Here is a 12,518-nt window from a genome sequence, read left to right as displayed (position 1 = left end):
AGCGATCTCCCCAGCAATGTCAGGCGCTGCAGGGACATGAAAGCAGGCTCCAGCTCTCCAGGAGCAGGGAGGCCTCCGGGATTCCCAGGAGCAGGAACCCATCCCCAAACCTGTGGCAAACACAGCTGAGAGCAATCCAACGGGAGATGGCTGGGGAAGGCTCCCAGTGCTGCAGGAAGGTTATGACAAAGCAGGTTTGCCGGCAGGGAGGAGAGACACAGACATGGACAGGGGCTGTGAGGGCCTGCTCCAGGAGAGAAGAGCCTCGGGAAGAGGGAATAACCCAGCCCAGGAAACACCTGCGCTCACCTGAGCTCAGTCCCTGCTCCTTCCATCCCAGCCAGCCCAGCAGCGCCCTGGCAGGAGAACACCAGGAGCTGTCCCTGGGTGTGCCTCAGATCCACAGCCACGCTCGCTGGCTGGCTCCAGCATATGCTCAGAATTCCCTTATCCCTGTTCCGAGGCTGCGATAATTCCCATTTTCGTTGCCAGTGCTAGGAAGGAGCCTCAGAGCTATATGCTGAGGCCCTGGAATTTAAATATACGATAACACTGTAAATAAAAGGAAACAAATTCCTTAAGGAAAACCTTTTCACATGCCAGATCAGTTCCCAATAGTAACTGCTCTGCTTTGACAAGAGATAAATATTTACAGTCTGAAACAGAGAACACCTTGTGTTGCAATACTGGAATGCAAACCTTGTCAGTCCTGGTATCCTAAAGAGAGGGTTTTGATATTTAAAAGAAAAAAATTAGACAGAAACCCCCAAGCTGAGCACTTAGAAGCACACACACGTTATTGTGCTCATTTACCCCACCAAAACAAAAACCTGAAGGTAGTCACACAGAGAAATTGTCAAACATGCTGAATCCAGAACAGATTTTCTCAAAAGGAGACCTCATCCCCCAGGGAATGTAGACAGTTTATAGCAAAAGTCTAAATTATTGCCAAGAATATGCTGCTTTTTTTTATTTATTTAAATATAGTCTAAGTTGCTCCTCTTAGACATTCCTCTAGCGAAAGCAGACACTGAAGATTTTTCTTACTGGAGCAAAAAGGCAGCAAGGAGGCTCAGATGTCCATATCCAACTCCTTGGACTGGGGCATCCCACACCGGGAATACCCTTGGCAGAGGGAAGAGGAAGCCCAGCAGCTAAAGCCTGAGCTATCTCAGAGCTTCCAGCAGCACTCCCAACCTCCAGGCCTGAGCAGCTCCTTCCAGCTAAGGAAAGAATGTGGAGAATGTCATTCATACTGGCACTTGGGAAGATCGAGGAATGGAGAGTGCACAGTGACTGGATATCCCTGTCCCGAGGAGGGTGGTAAGGAGATGCTCTCATTCCTGCACGGCTCAGGCTGCTGGGGTTTGCTGCCATTCCAGACCAAGTAGCCACCTCATTCAGCATGAGTGCTTTTTCCTGCTGCACTGCCTGCACAGTCCAAACTCCCATTTCTACCAGGACCAGCACGAGGCCGGCCTGGCTGAGCTGTTACACTCCAGGATCTCATATCTGAGGTGCAATTTTCCTCACCCAACTGCTGTTTGGGCTTTTATGGCCCGCTCCCTTTGAAGTGGGGCAGCCCGGCCGCCGGCGGGCCGATGGAAGAGTTCAATGTCTACCTGCCACTCTCAGTTCCCTTACTTCCTCCTCTCCTTCCCAGGGAATGACTACCCCGTGCAGAACTTTCCTGCCTCGGCCTGGCTGCTGCCAGGGCTGGTGTTGCTCCATGATCCCATCCCTGCAGTCAGCCAAGCCTTATGTTCCGTGCACAAGTTCTCCGTTTGCTCCCCTGCTTCCAGCATCCCTGCACAGCAGTTTATTTTTAGACCAGCATTTTTAGAGCAAAGCCCAGAAGCAGCACACTTTCGGTGCCAAACAGAATTCAGCTGTGATTCTAATGCTGTCAGCTGACAGGAGGACACTCGGGTTTGGTGGCCACAGAATATTGGTGCGGCTCCGTGGCTGCCACCCAGGGCCACTGCTGACCCCTGGGCTTTTCCTGCAGTGCTCTCCTAGCTGCACGCACCACGGGCCCTGGGTGGCCACAAAGCTCAGCCCAGTATTGCCACACCAGTCCCCTCTCCAGCAAAGGAACTGTTTTTCCCTGTGTGTGTGCGCAGCCCTCTGCACGGAGAAGGATCTGATCCCCCCTCTCTTCACATCGGCAGTGCCACGAACCAAGCAAGATTACAGAACCACTGAGGCTGGAAAAGACCTCCAAGGTCATCAACTCCAACCTCAGAGCACCGAGTGCCACATCCAGGTGTTTCTTGAACACCCCCAGGGATGGTGACTCTGCCACTCCCTGGGCAGCTCCTTCCAACACCTGACAACTGCTTCAAGGAAGAAATTCCTCCTGATGTCCACCCTGAAAGTCCAGACAGAGAACTGCGCTGGCCCAGGAGAGCCCAGAGCTTCCCCCTTGGCTCCACGTGAACATTTATAATTTGGGGTCACCACTCACAGCCAGCTCAGGGCAAAGGGGAGATCCCTGCTGGCTTTACCAGGTGCTGGAACAAGCCCTTAACCACCAACACAGACAAGGAGAAGTGCCCCGATATACAAAGTGAGGCTCCTGCCCAGCTTTATCGTCAGCTTTCTGGGGTCAGAGGTGGTTTTCAAGTTCTAAATACCAATATTTGCCTTCTTTTTACTACAGCTTGTTGTTTTCGGTGCAATTATAGAATAACAGAATCAGCTCCATCAGGTACCACCACCACCTTTTCCTGTTGACACAACACAACCTAGTAGAGGCAACAGCAGCAGAGACACCCAGACACAGCAAGTGAGATGAACAAGACCATGCAATCTGTGCAAATCCACCCAAAATCTGCAGGGATGGCTCAGAAAATTGCACAGTAAAAGTCTTTTCTACTCTCAAGAGCTCATGGAATGTCCTTGTGAACAAGACTGCAGTGACAAGGCCATCTTCTCCAAGGTACAAAGCAGTCAGGGACAGAGCCACACTTTGCCCTGAAATCACATCAAGCCTTTTTGTCCACTGACCCAGAAGTCTCCAGCTTTCCTGCAGGTTGGATAATTTATAACATAAAAACTCAGATTATTTTTCCCTGTCACAAGCTGGTGGTTTTTGCAAAGCTTCAAGCAGGAAGTGTTTTTCCTAATGTTGAATATTTCATTCACTGTTATGATTAATCCCATCCTCGAAGGCTCCATCCGAGGCACAGGGAGCAGATGAGGCAGCAGGGATGAACAAGGGGATGAAGAAAAGCCTGACAACGAGAGGCAAACACAGCCCCCAAGGAAGCATTAGATACCTACCATGTACAGTCAGAATAAATACTCCTTTCTAGTCCTCTCCCTCCTCCTTTGATCATGCTTCCAGGTCAATATCTTGTGAGAGGCAGTCCAGACTCAAACGTATCCCTTCAGCCCCCACCAGGATCTGACAGCAGGTATCAGTTGTGGAAATAAATAAGTAAAGAACATTTCCTCCCAACCAAAGCACTGCTGTTTGATTCAAATAGGAAATCTGTCTTGGGCAGGAGAAATGCATAACAGAATCCATATGGAGAGTCATTTATTCTGGGAGGTTCACATGCATCAAGTGGTGAGGAAGAACGGAGAGGGAAATGCAGATCATGGTAGCCAGTGCCTGTCCCAGCCCAATGGAAGGGCTGGTCACTCAGCAGGACATCCAACACCACATCCCAACACACCTGACTGTGTGGCCTCTTTCTCTTGCCTTGCCTTCCTCTTCAGCACACAGCAAGGACAAGACACCAAGTCTGAGCGTTCTCACCACCCAAAACACCTGGGCCCTTGTTGCCCTGCTGAGTAAGAGCAGCAGCAGCCCTAAAACTGGAGAACTTGGATGATCCATGCAGCAATTCCCACCCACAGCAGGGCTCAGGAGCACAAGATCCAGGGGCTGGTTTGCTGACCAACAGCAGGAAGAGCAGGGTCGGACCAGGCTTTCTGCTTTGCATGGGGAGCAAAGAAGGGCTGAGCTTTGCAACAACCCAACAGAGATCCTGCTCACATTCACGGAATCATTAAGGTTGGAAAAGCCCTCTAGGACCATCGAGTCCAACCATTACCTCAGCCAGAGCTGTTTCTTTCCCTGCCCCTGAAGATGCCCCAGCAGCACAACCCACACTCAGACTGCGCCATCTCCCCAGGAAGGCAGCAGGAAACTGCACTTCACTGTGTTCTCGCCCTCTCCAGCTTTAGAAAAGCTGCCAACCTTCATCCCCTCCAGCAAGACCTCCCCAAGAAACATGATCCAGTATCCTCTGAGTTATTCCGAAGCATTCTGCGCTGCTTTTTCCCAAGCAGCCTGAAGAAATGAGCCAGGCCTGCCAGCAGGACGCACACCCCGCTGTGCCGCACGAGGCCGAGCTCCGTGTCACCGTCCTGGTGACCTTGGTCACGCCGTGACTTGGAGAGGTCTCCTCTCCCGACTCACCCACAGCACCAGGGGCAGTGATTTTATTTTATTGCAAGTCTCTGATGCCTGGAGAAACGACTCTATTCATTTGAACAAATGAGTTGCACATACGCAGAGCTGTAGAATATAACCCAGCCTGCAGGAAAGCTCAGTTTTACTCCCAAATTCTTCCTTCAGGACCCCTCCTGAGGGATTGTCTGCATACAGCTCTGCCCCTTCCAGTGCTCCCTGGGAACTCCATGATCTTTGCATCCCTATCTGTCTGCAGTTGGATCCAGTGCATCCAAAGTGGGACCAACAGCCCATCTCATCCCACCCCTTTCCAAACCAGTGCTCTCAAACACCTGCCCGCTGCCGCCGTGTTCCTTCTCCCTTCTCCCTGCCCTGAGCTCCCAAGGCTAAAACTCACACACTGTTCCAGTCTGCAGAATCCTCGTTGCCATAAAGCTGTGAATAATGCCGTTTTTCTTCACTTCTGTGCACGTTAGTTGAGCAGAGAAGCCAATCTCGCCACTCCACATGCACATGAATCTGCAGCAAAAGGCAGCCCAATCACTTTCGCTCTCCAGGAGAACCACCTGTGTTGAGGATTTCACCAGAATCCACAGCAGACAGTAACAAGAACTAGATAACTGTAGCTCCCACAGGGGAAAAAAATGTAACCTCACTCCTTTTCTGAGAATTTCCTGGGAACAGCACACACCAGGATGAATTCCTTGCTTTGGGCTCACATTGAGGAGGACCCTTCCCTTGGAGATAAAGTTTTGTCCAGCGGAACCCCAGAACTAACCTGAGCATCATTTTCCCTGAGCAAAGGCAGCATAAGCTGTTGCAGCACATCAGGAAACTCCAGGCAGGAGAAGGAGGTAAAGTGACTGGTGAGAGCCCAGTTATGAGTAACCACTATTCCTCAAAGTGGAGGCAGCACCAATTCTACCAGCAAACCAACGCTCTCACGTGACAAATGGAAGCTCATTTTACATGGAACAAGACACAGTGTGCTAATGTTCACAGAATTTAACTGTAATTAAGTCTCGCTGACAGACACCTCATTAAAGCGCCACTTCTCCAGAAAAATTAATAAAGTGAATTATTTCCTACGTGTGAAATATCGGGGTTTTTCACTCTTCATGAAAGATACATGGAGTTCAGTTCAACTGGATGTCGGTGCTCCCCAGAATGAAGGAGTGGCACGCTTAAAAAGACATTTAAAACAACACACTGCTGTGCTGCCAAAAGCCAGGCTGAGATGCTCAGCCTCTGCACGTTATTTTATCCTGTGATGGCAGAAAATAAAACCCTTAAAATACAATTCTGCACCCAGCAGATACAGACAGATAGATAGATAAATAGATAGATAATATAACTGGCTTGTTATTAGAAAACCAAACTAAATTAAGACAACCTAATCTTGGCCAAACTAAAAAGAAGATTCTCGTGACCCAAAGATCCAGTTTTCAAACTGCAACTTTTTGGGGTTTAAATGCTTCTGATGTGAGGAACAAAGGTTCAGCCATTGGGGAGAGGGGCAGAGGGCCGAGTGTGCCCAGGCCCATGAGCCAACACACATTCCTCTGCACTGGGAGATGGCTCTTTGAAGCACATTTTAATCAAACTTCTCTGAGGTAATATCCAATATGAAAATGAACTACAAAAAAATGAAGCTGATCAAGACATGCCCAGTACTGAATGCCATGAAAAAGGCCTGAATTTTCAGAGGGGAAGGCCAAGCTGTAATTCCTTGCAAAGGGAAAACCACGGAAGCTTTCCAAGAGATTTTTACAGTCTTTTTCTAATTGTTCCCTTTTTCAACATCATTATGCAACCTCCGTGTGCTTTCCTGCTTCTCTACCCCCCTTTATTTCACCCATTCTTCCCCCCCCCAAACTTCTTCTAAATGCTGTGAGGCAGCTCCTTTAAGACAGCCAGAAATACAGTGCAGATTTTTCTCTCCTCCTCCTCCTCCTCTCAGTTTAAACTGCCCAAATCTTTCCGGTGAAGAAGCATTGCCCAAAATCTGCTCGCTATTCAAGCAGCCCTGGCAATGACAAGCAGCACTTCATGAATCATCTGTTATATATTGCCTTATCAACACGGTCCACTGCAGGAGAAAGTAAACCTGGCCCACTTTGGGGCTGTGCATAACACAATCAAAATGCAAGTGGCATTAATTACAGGAGGGCTCTGAGGAGTTCCCTCATCCAAGGACTCAATATAGGCTATATATACACATATAGTTATATATATATATATATATACATATATGAGGCAACGTAAATCGAACCAAAATGCTAACAGCCATTTCCTCCCCCACCACACACAGCTTTTACTTTAATATTTTAAAGGACTATTTACCCCTTTTACTGGTTTCCAATATTGTCACATTTCTAATTATTAAAGCAGACAGCTTTCGTGTTTCTGCTGTTTGTCAGCTTCAGCTATTTGTGGCAAACACACATATTTTCATGGGGATTTTTTTCCCCCCCAAGCCAGACCTCTAAGCTCAGCAAGTGAGGGGAACCTTGCACTGCTCTGTTTCCTTCCACTGCTCTGGAGCATTGGCATGCTGGGGAACCTGGAAGCAAAGGTACATGCAAGACAGAAGCTATCCATGAGGGAAGGGGGCTCAAAACTGAAAAGCAATTGTGCATTCAGCGCCAAGACACATCCCATCAGCTTCTCTGCCCAGTGAAACACAGCCTTACAAAAGCACAAACTCAAGGGATTCCAGCAGGACTCTGATAAAATCTAAACCCACGTACACCAGGTAGCAGGACTGAAAAGGATGACAGAAAAGCAATGGGGTAACTGGAAACAAGCTAAAGGTGAACTGGCAGAGCAAGAAAGTAGAGTATGACACCGCTAAAGAAGCCAGCAAGAAGAATACTTGGCAAATATTTAACAAATGTCATTACCAGTGGCCCAATAACATCTTCAATTAATATTTCCTTGTGGTTTGGGACAAGCTCTGCCATTTGGAACAGGCGAGCAACAGATCCCACTGAGCAAACGAACTCCTCTGTGTGTACTCAACCATGGGTACAAGACGAGGGAAATACAGTCCCGAGGGCTGGGGTTTGCATTTTTTATATATAAATACAACATACACAGTGCCAAGGAGGACACAAACACTTCTTTAGCTGGAGGAGGACACCAAAGAAGTGCTTTAACCCCAAGATGAAGCTGGCACAGCTGGGCAGTGAGCACTCAGGTTCTCAAACCTTGAAGGGAGCATCACTTAACCCACACAGACCCAGGGTGACCTCGACAAAACGTGGGGACAATGGGTTCCAGTGACCTTACAGAGGTACAGCGTGGCACACCAGCATGGGAGGAACGCTGGAAGATGAAGGAAAACTGTCCTGAAATATTTGCTTCTATCCCATCTTACATATTTAAGAGCAAGTTTTAGTCTCAACACTTCATCTGCAATGTTTGGTCTGCAGCTTCCCCTGATTCGAAACCTGCAAATGAACCTTGAGGATAAGTTTCAGTCCCTGCACCAAGTTTCTGGATCACAGATACACCTTAAGCTGGCTTTAAAAGGTCTATTCCCTGGAAAGCACAAAGCATTTGAAAGAGAGATAAAGAGGGCAAACTCAGCTAAACCCACAGGCAGTTTTAACCTTTATTTTGAACAAGCCCTACTCCTCACCCCTGCAGCGCCACAGGGGACTTAAGGCTGAAGACTCAACTCCAGCTTTTCAGCAAGCTATAAACAGGCAGCTCCTGTGCTTCCACCTCTGCCCCTGGGAAGAAGGAATCCTCCCCTGTGTGGGTGGGGAGGCTCTGGCACAAGGTGCCCAGAGCAGCTGTGGCTGCCCCTGGATCCCTGGCAGTGCCCAAGGCCAGGCTGGACATTGGGGCTTGGAGCAGCCTGGGACAGTGGGAGGTGTCCCTGCCCATGGCAGGAGGTGGCACTGGATGGGCTTTAAGGTCCCTCCCAACCCCAACTATTCCATGATTTTAGGGCAGAAGGCTGGGAAAAAAACAGGCACTGACCATGGGGGCTGAAGTTACTTGTGCTCAAGCTGCTGCTCTCAAGGAGGGGGCAAACCACAAGGCTGGCACATCACGGGCCGGTGCTGCAAGCAGAACAACCTGACCAGTTGGGCAAAGCCTCCACCCAAAACCATCCCTCAGCTAACACAGGTCCATGGGACCTGCAAACCTCCCCAGCCAGGTGCTCCAAGGCTCAGGAGGCAGGCTGGAGTTCAAGCCCCTGAAGATTTGGGCAAAACACCTTGCTTCAGGACAAGGCACTGCAATCTGCACCTACCTAAATATCTCTTATCAGCTCCTGCTACCAGGTAACTTCTTCAGGAGTTCATCAATCTCCAATCTCCAGGTGTCTGTAAACACATCACTCCTAGTTTTAAAAAGTCCCTCATTCTTATATTTACCTTTTCTTGTATTTACCTTTTCCTGCTGTTACTGCACTGTTGGTTTTTATCTTTCCTGCATTAATAGGACGTTACCTGTGAAACGTAAGCACAGCAGAGAGCTGCATCTTCACCAGCACAAAGATTATGCAAGAAACTACTTTTACTGGTTTTATCTACTCATAGAATGGTTTGTGTGAAAAGGGACCTTAAAACCCATCTTGTTCCACCCCCCTGCCATGGGCAGGGACACCTTCCCCTATCCCAGGTTGCTCCAAGCCCTGTCCAACCTGGCCCTTTTTTATTTTCCTAGTGATTCACCATCAAAAGGCAAGCAAGAAAGTGAAAAAATTTCCACACTAAGGAGCTCACCTGCATCCCACAGCAGAATCTTGGTATCCTCCACCTGTTATCTCCTACACTGGACACTCCCTGGGCTTCTCAAAAACTTGATAATTCACACCTGGTAGTGTTCCTCTACTTCAGGATAGTCTGTTTAGGAGATGGCAGCACACAGGCACAGACTGCCCAACAAACATCTCCTCCCAAGGGAATACAAGCTTTCCATGCCATACATGTGCTTGCTTTCCATGCCTCCATCCCACTGAGCAAATGACCAATTCTTCTGGCCTTCTGAGCTGATTTTCAAAATGCTTTTTCTAATCCTTTCTAAAGCTAAGTCCTGAAGCAAAACAAACAAACAAACAAAAAAAAAAAAAAAAAAACCAGGGTGGCAAAGTTAAAATTTTGAAAATTTAAATGTATTTTTTCCCTAAGTTTAGACCAGCAAGAGCACAGCTTAATATCAACACCAGGAATCTGTCAGATGCACATGCTAAAACATGCCATCCAAGGACGAAGGGAAAAAGCAGAGAATCCTGGAAAGCTGCATCTTCCACATTTCACTTTATCCAGAAAATCTGCAGTCGCTAAAACTTACTCTTTCTAACTGGGTGGCATTTTACATTTCCAAATGTAATTGAGTGAGCGTGTTGCCATGGCGACAGCAGGGCTCTGCAATAACTTTGTTGCCTTGTAATTGCTGTATATTTGTATACAAGCAGCTGAGCTTTCTTTAATTCAATGCCCTCAACTCTTCCAGCGAGGCTGCGGAGCAGCGACGGCAGCTTTTTAGGCTGAGAACTCCGAACAGTGGTGCTGGAAACATCAGAAACGATTAAAACTCAGTGCCGCGACCGACCGCATTACACACACACACACACAGAAAAAACCCCACCACGAAACCCTGCCAAGAACCAGATTATTATATAAACTTCAGAGCTCCTTAGCTTTTAAAAAATATTGCCGTTACAACAACAACAAGAAAAAAAAAAAGCACAATTCAGATAATTAACTCCAGGTAGCTTTGGCACCGAGCGAAGCACTTTGAGGGCAGGGAATAATGCAGCACGAGTCCCATTTATTGACAGGGCATAATGCCAGTAAATCAAAACGCGTTGGCCAGGGGATTATCCACTCGCTGTGACTCCCAGGGCCAAAATAACGCTTGCTCCATCTCCCCGGCCTCAAATCAGCGCTATGAGGACAACGGGATGCAGCTGTGGGAAACGAGCACGGCACCGAGCTGCCTGGTGGGAAAGAAGTGGGGAAGACGGGAGAGAGCCAATGCCTCGCCGCACGCCCCATCCCAGGGTTTTACAAGGCATTTTCACACCCTGAATCCACCCACACCTTCCCGACACAGATCCCCACTCCTTGGGAGCGTTTTCAGAGCTGTAATCCAGCCTGGAATATGAGGCAAGGCTGGAAGATGAAATCCGCTCGTACGGGCGTTAGCGGTGACGAGCCTAATTTATGCAAAGCTGCCAAAACACCCTATTGACAGGCAAAAACCCCACCGAAGGCAGCACCTTCCACTACCGCGGAGTGGGCGCACAACACAATTACGCAAGTGCTTTGAGCGAAGGGCAGGTTCCCTTCCCCTCCAGACGCTGCCCAGCGCCGAGCTCTGACAGCGCCAAATTATTGTTATGTAAATCCATCTACTCCGCGGGGCTGTCAGGGCGCCGGCCAACACCCCGCACACCACATCTGGGGCGCGGGCAACATTTTGGGGGCAGCGCCGGGATCGCGCAGCATCTTCCCTGATAAATCCCTGCAGCAAAACCCACACGCGGCTGCCGGGCAACACCTCCCTCCGCGCTCCTCCGCCAGCCCCAAACCTCAGCTTTTTCTGCTTCGTTTCGCCCCGTGCGAGCCAAGCCTTGAGGTTTCGCGGCGGCACACGAGGTTTGTCCCCCCTCGGCCCCCCAAAACCGGACTTCTGGCGGCGAGGCTGCAGCCCTGGGCCTCGGACCTGTCACCGCCACCTCCGGGCTCCCCGAGAGCGCCGCGCTGCCGAGGGCAGCACCCCCTGTTTTCTCCTCCCAGGCACAAAAAAAAAAAGCCATTTTGGGGCTTTTTTTTTTTTTTAAGAGGCGATGGGTCCCGCGGGGCCCTCGGCCGAGCCGGGCAGCCCCGGGGAGCGGGGCGAGAGGACACAAACTTTCCCCAAGTCCCGCGTTATTCCCAGGATAAGGACAAGGGAAGGAGGCACCGGGGGAGAGAGGATGGAAGAACCGACCCCGGGCCGCGGCCCGCCCGGCGCCGCAGGGCCCCGCCGCGGGCGTCGCCCCCGCCGCAGGGCCGCGCCCGCCCCGCCGAGCCGCGGGGCCGGGCCCCCGCGCGGCGCTGCCCGCGGCCGGGCGCTCGCTCGCTCCGCCGGTCACTCACCGCTGCCCGCATCGCCCCGCCGAGCCCCGCACGGACCGAGCGCCGCCGCCGCCGCCGGGGGGGACGAGGCGGAGCCGCGGCCGCCCGGGAGGGGCGGGGCGGGCGCGCAGGGGGCGGGGCTGGAAGCAGCGCCGGCCCCGCCCGCCCCATTCACAAAAACCGGGCCCCGCGCGCTGAGTGGGCGGCGGCGCTGCCCGTCACGCCCCCCGCGCCCCGCCCACCCCGCCCGCCACGCCCGGGCCGGGCTGATGGCGCGCGGCGGCCCCGCCCCGCCCGGCGCGCCGCCCAATCAGCGCGCGGGCTGGGGCGCCGCGCGGCTCAAATCCGCCCGCCACCGCCGCGCGGGCGCCTCCGATTGGCGGCGGGAGCTGCCCGTCACCGCCCCCTCCCACGGCCGGGGCGCAGCGCGGACCAGCGGCCCCCGGGAGCGGCCCCGCCGCGCCGCGAGCCCGGCGGGCGGGGAGGCAAGCGGCCTTAAAGGGCCCGCGCCGCGGGCCGCCCGGGCACGGCGGCGGGGACGGCGCGGCTCGGGGGCAGCGGAGCGCCGCGTACTGACCTGAGCGGCGGGCGAGGCGGGGAAGCTGCGCGGCGATGGCCCCCCCGGCGCGGAGCGCGCCACCGACGGACTCAGCCCGTGACGGGTTCCGCCATCTTGGAAATTTTTTTAGATGGGGAGTCACGTGGTGCAACCATTTTTTCCCCGCGGCCAATCAGCGGGCGCGGGCTATTTATAGCCGCGCGGGGGGAAGGGAGCCAATCGGGCCCCGCCCCGCGCGCCCACGGCCACGCCCCGTGGCGCGCGGCCCGTCGCCATGGCGACCGGGGGGCGGGCCGGGGGCCGCCATGTTGGCGCCGAGCCCGCGGCCTCGCCGGGGTCGGGCTTGAGGATCAGGGTGGCAGGAGCGGGGTCCCGGCCCCACCGAGGCGGGCTGCGAGCCCACAGCAAATGCAGTCCATACCGTGTCGACGGTATTGCAGCCAAACGTGAA

The 12,518-nt window shown here is 52.3% G+C and overlaps 1 protein-coding gene across 2 annotated transcripts in view; it reads right to left on the bottom strand.

Moving 5' to 3' along the window:
• HDAC4 (histone deacetylase 4) overlaps positions 1-12,179 on the bottom strand; it is a 175,171-nt gene extending 162,992 nt beyond the window's left edge. Inside the window, exon 1 of one of the 2 annotated variants that reach the window (XM_082285040.1) lies at positions 12,086-12,179. The gene's annotated coding sequence lies outside the window, so the exon portion shown is untranslated. Of the gene's footprint in view, positions 1-11,529; positions 11,581-12,085 lie in introns of those variants that run through there. The other variant, XM_082285041.1, reaches the window with a different exon arrangement.
• Between the last annotated feature and the right edge of the window lie 339 nt (positions 12,180-12,518).

The sequence above is a fragment of the Coloeus monedula genome (genome assembly GCF_965178545.1).
Source record: "Coloeus monedula genome assembly, chromosome: 7".
Lineage (NCBI taxonomy): Eukaryota > Metazoa > Chordata > Aves > Passeriformes > Corvidae > Coloeus > Coloeus monedula.
This window is presented reverse-complemented; position numbering and strand designations above follow the sequence as displayed.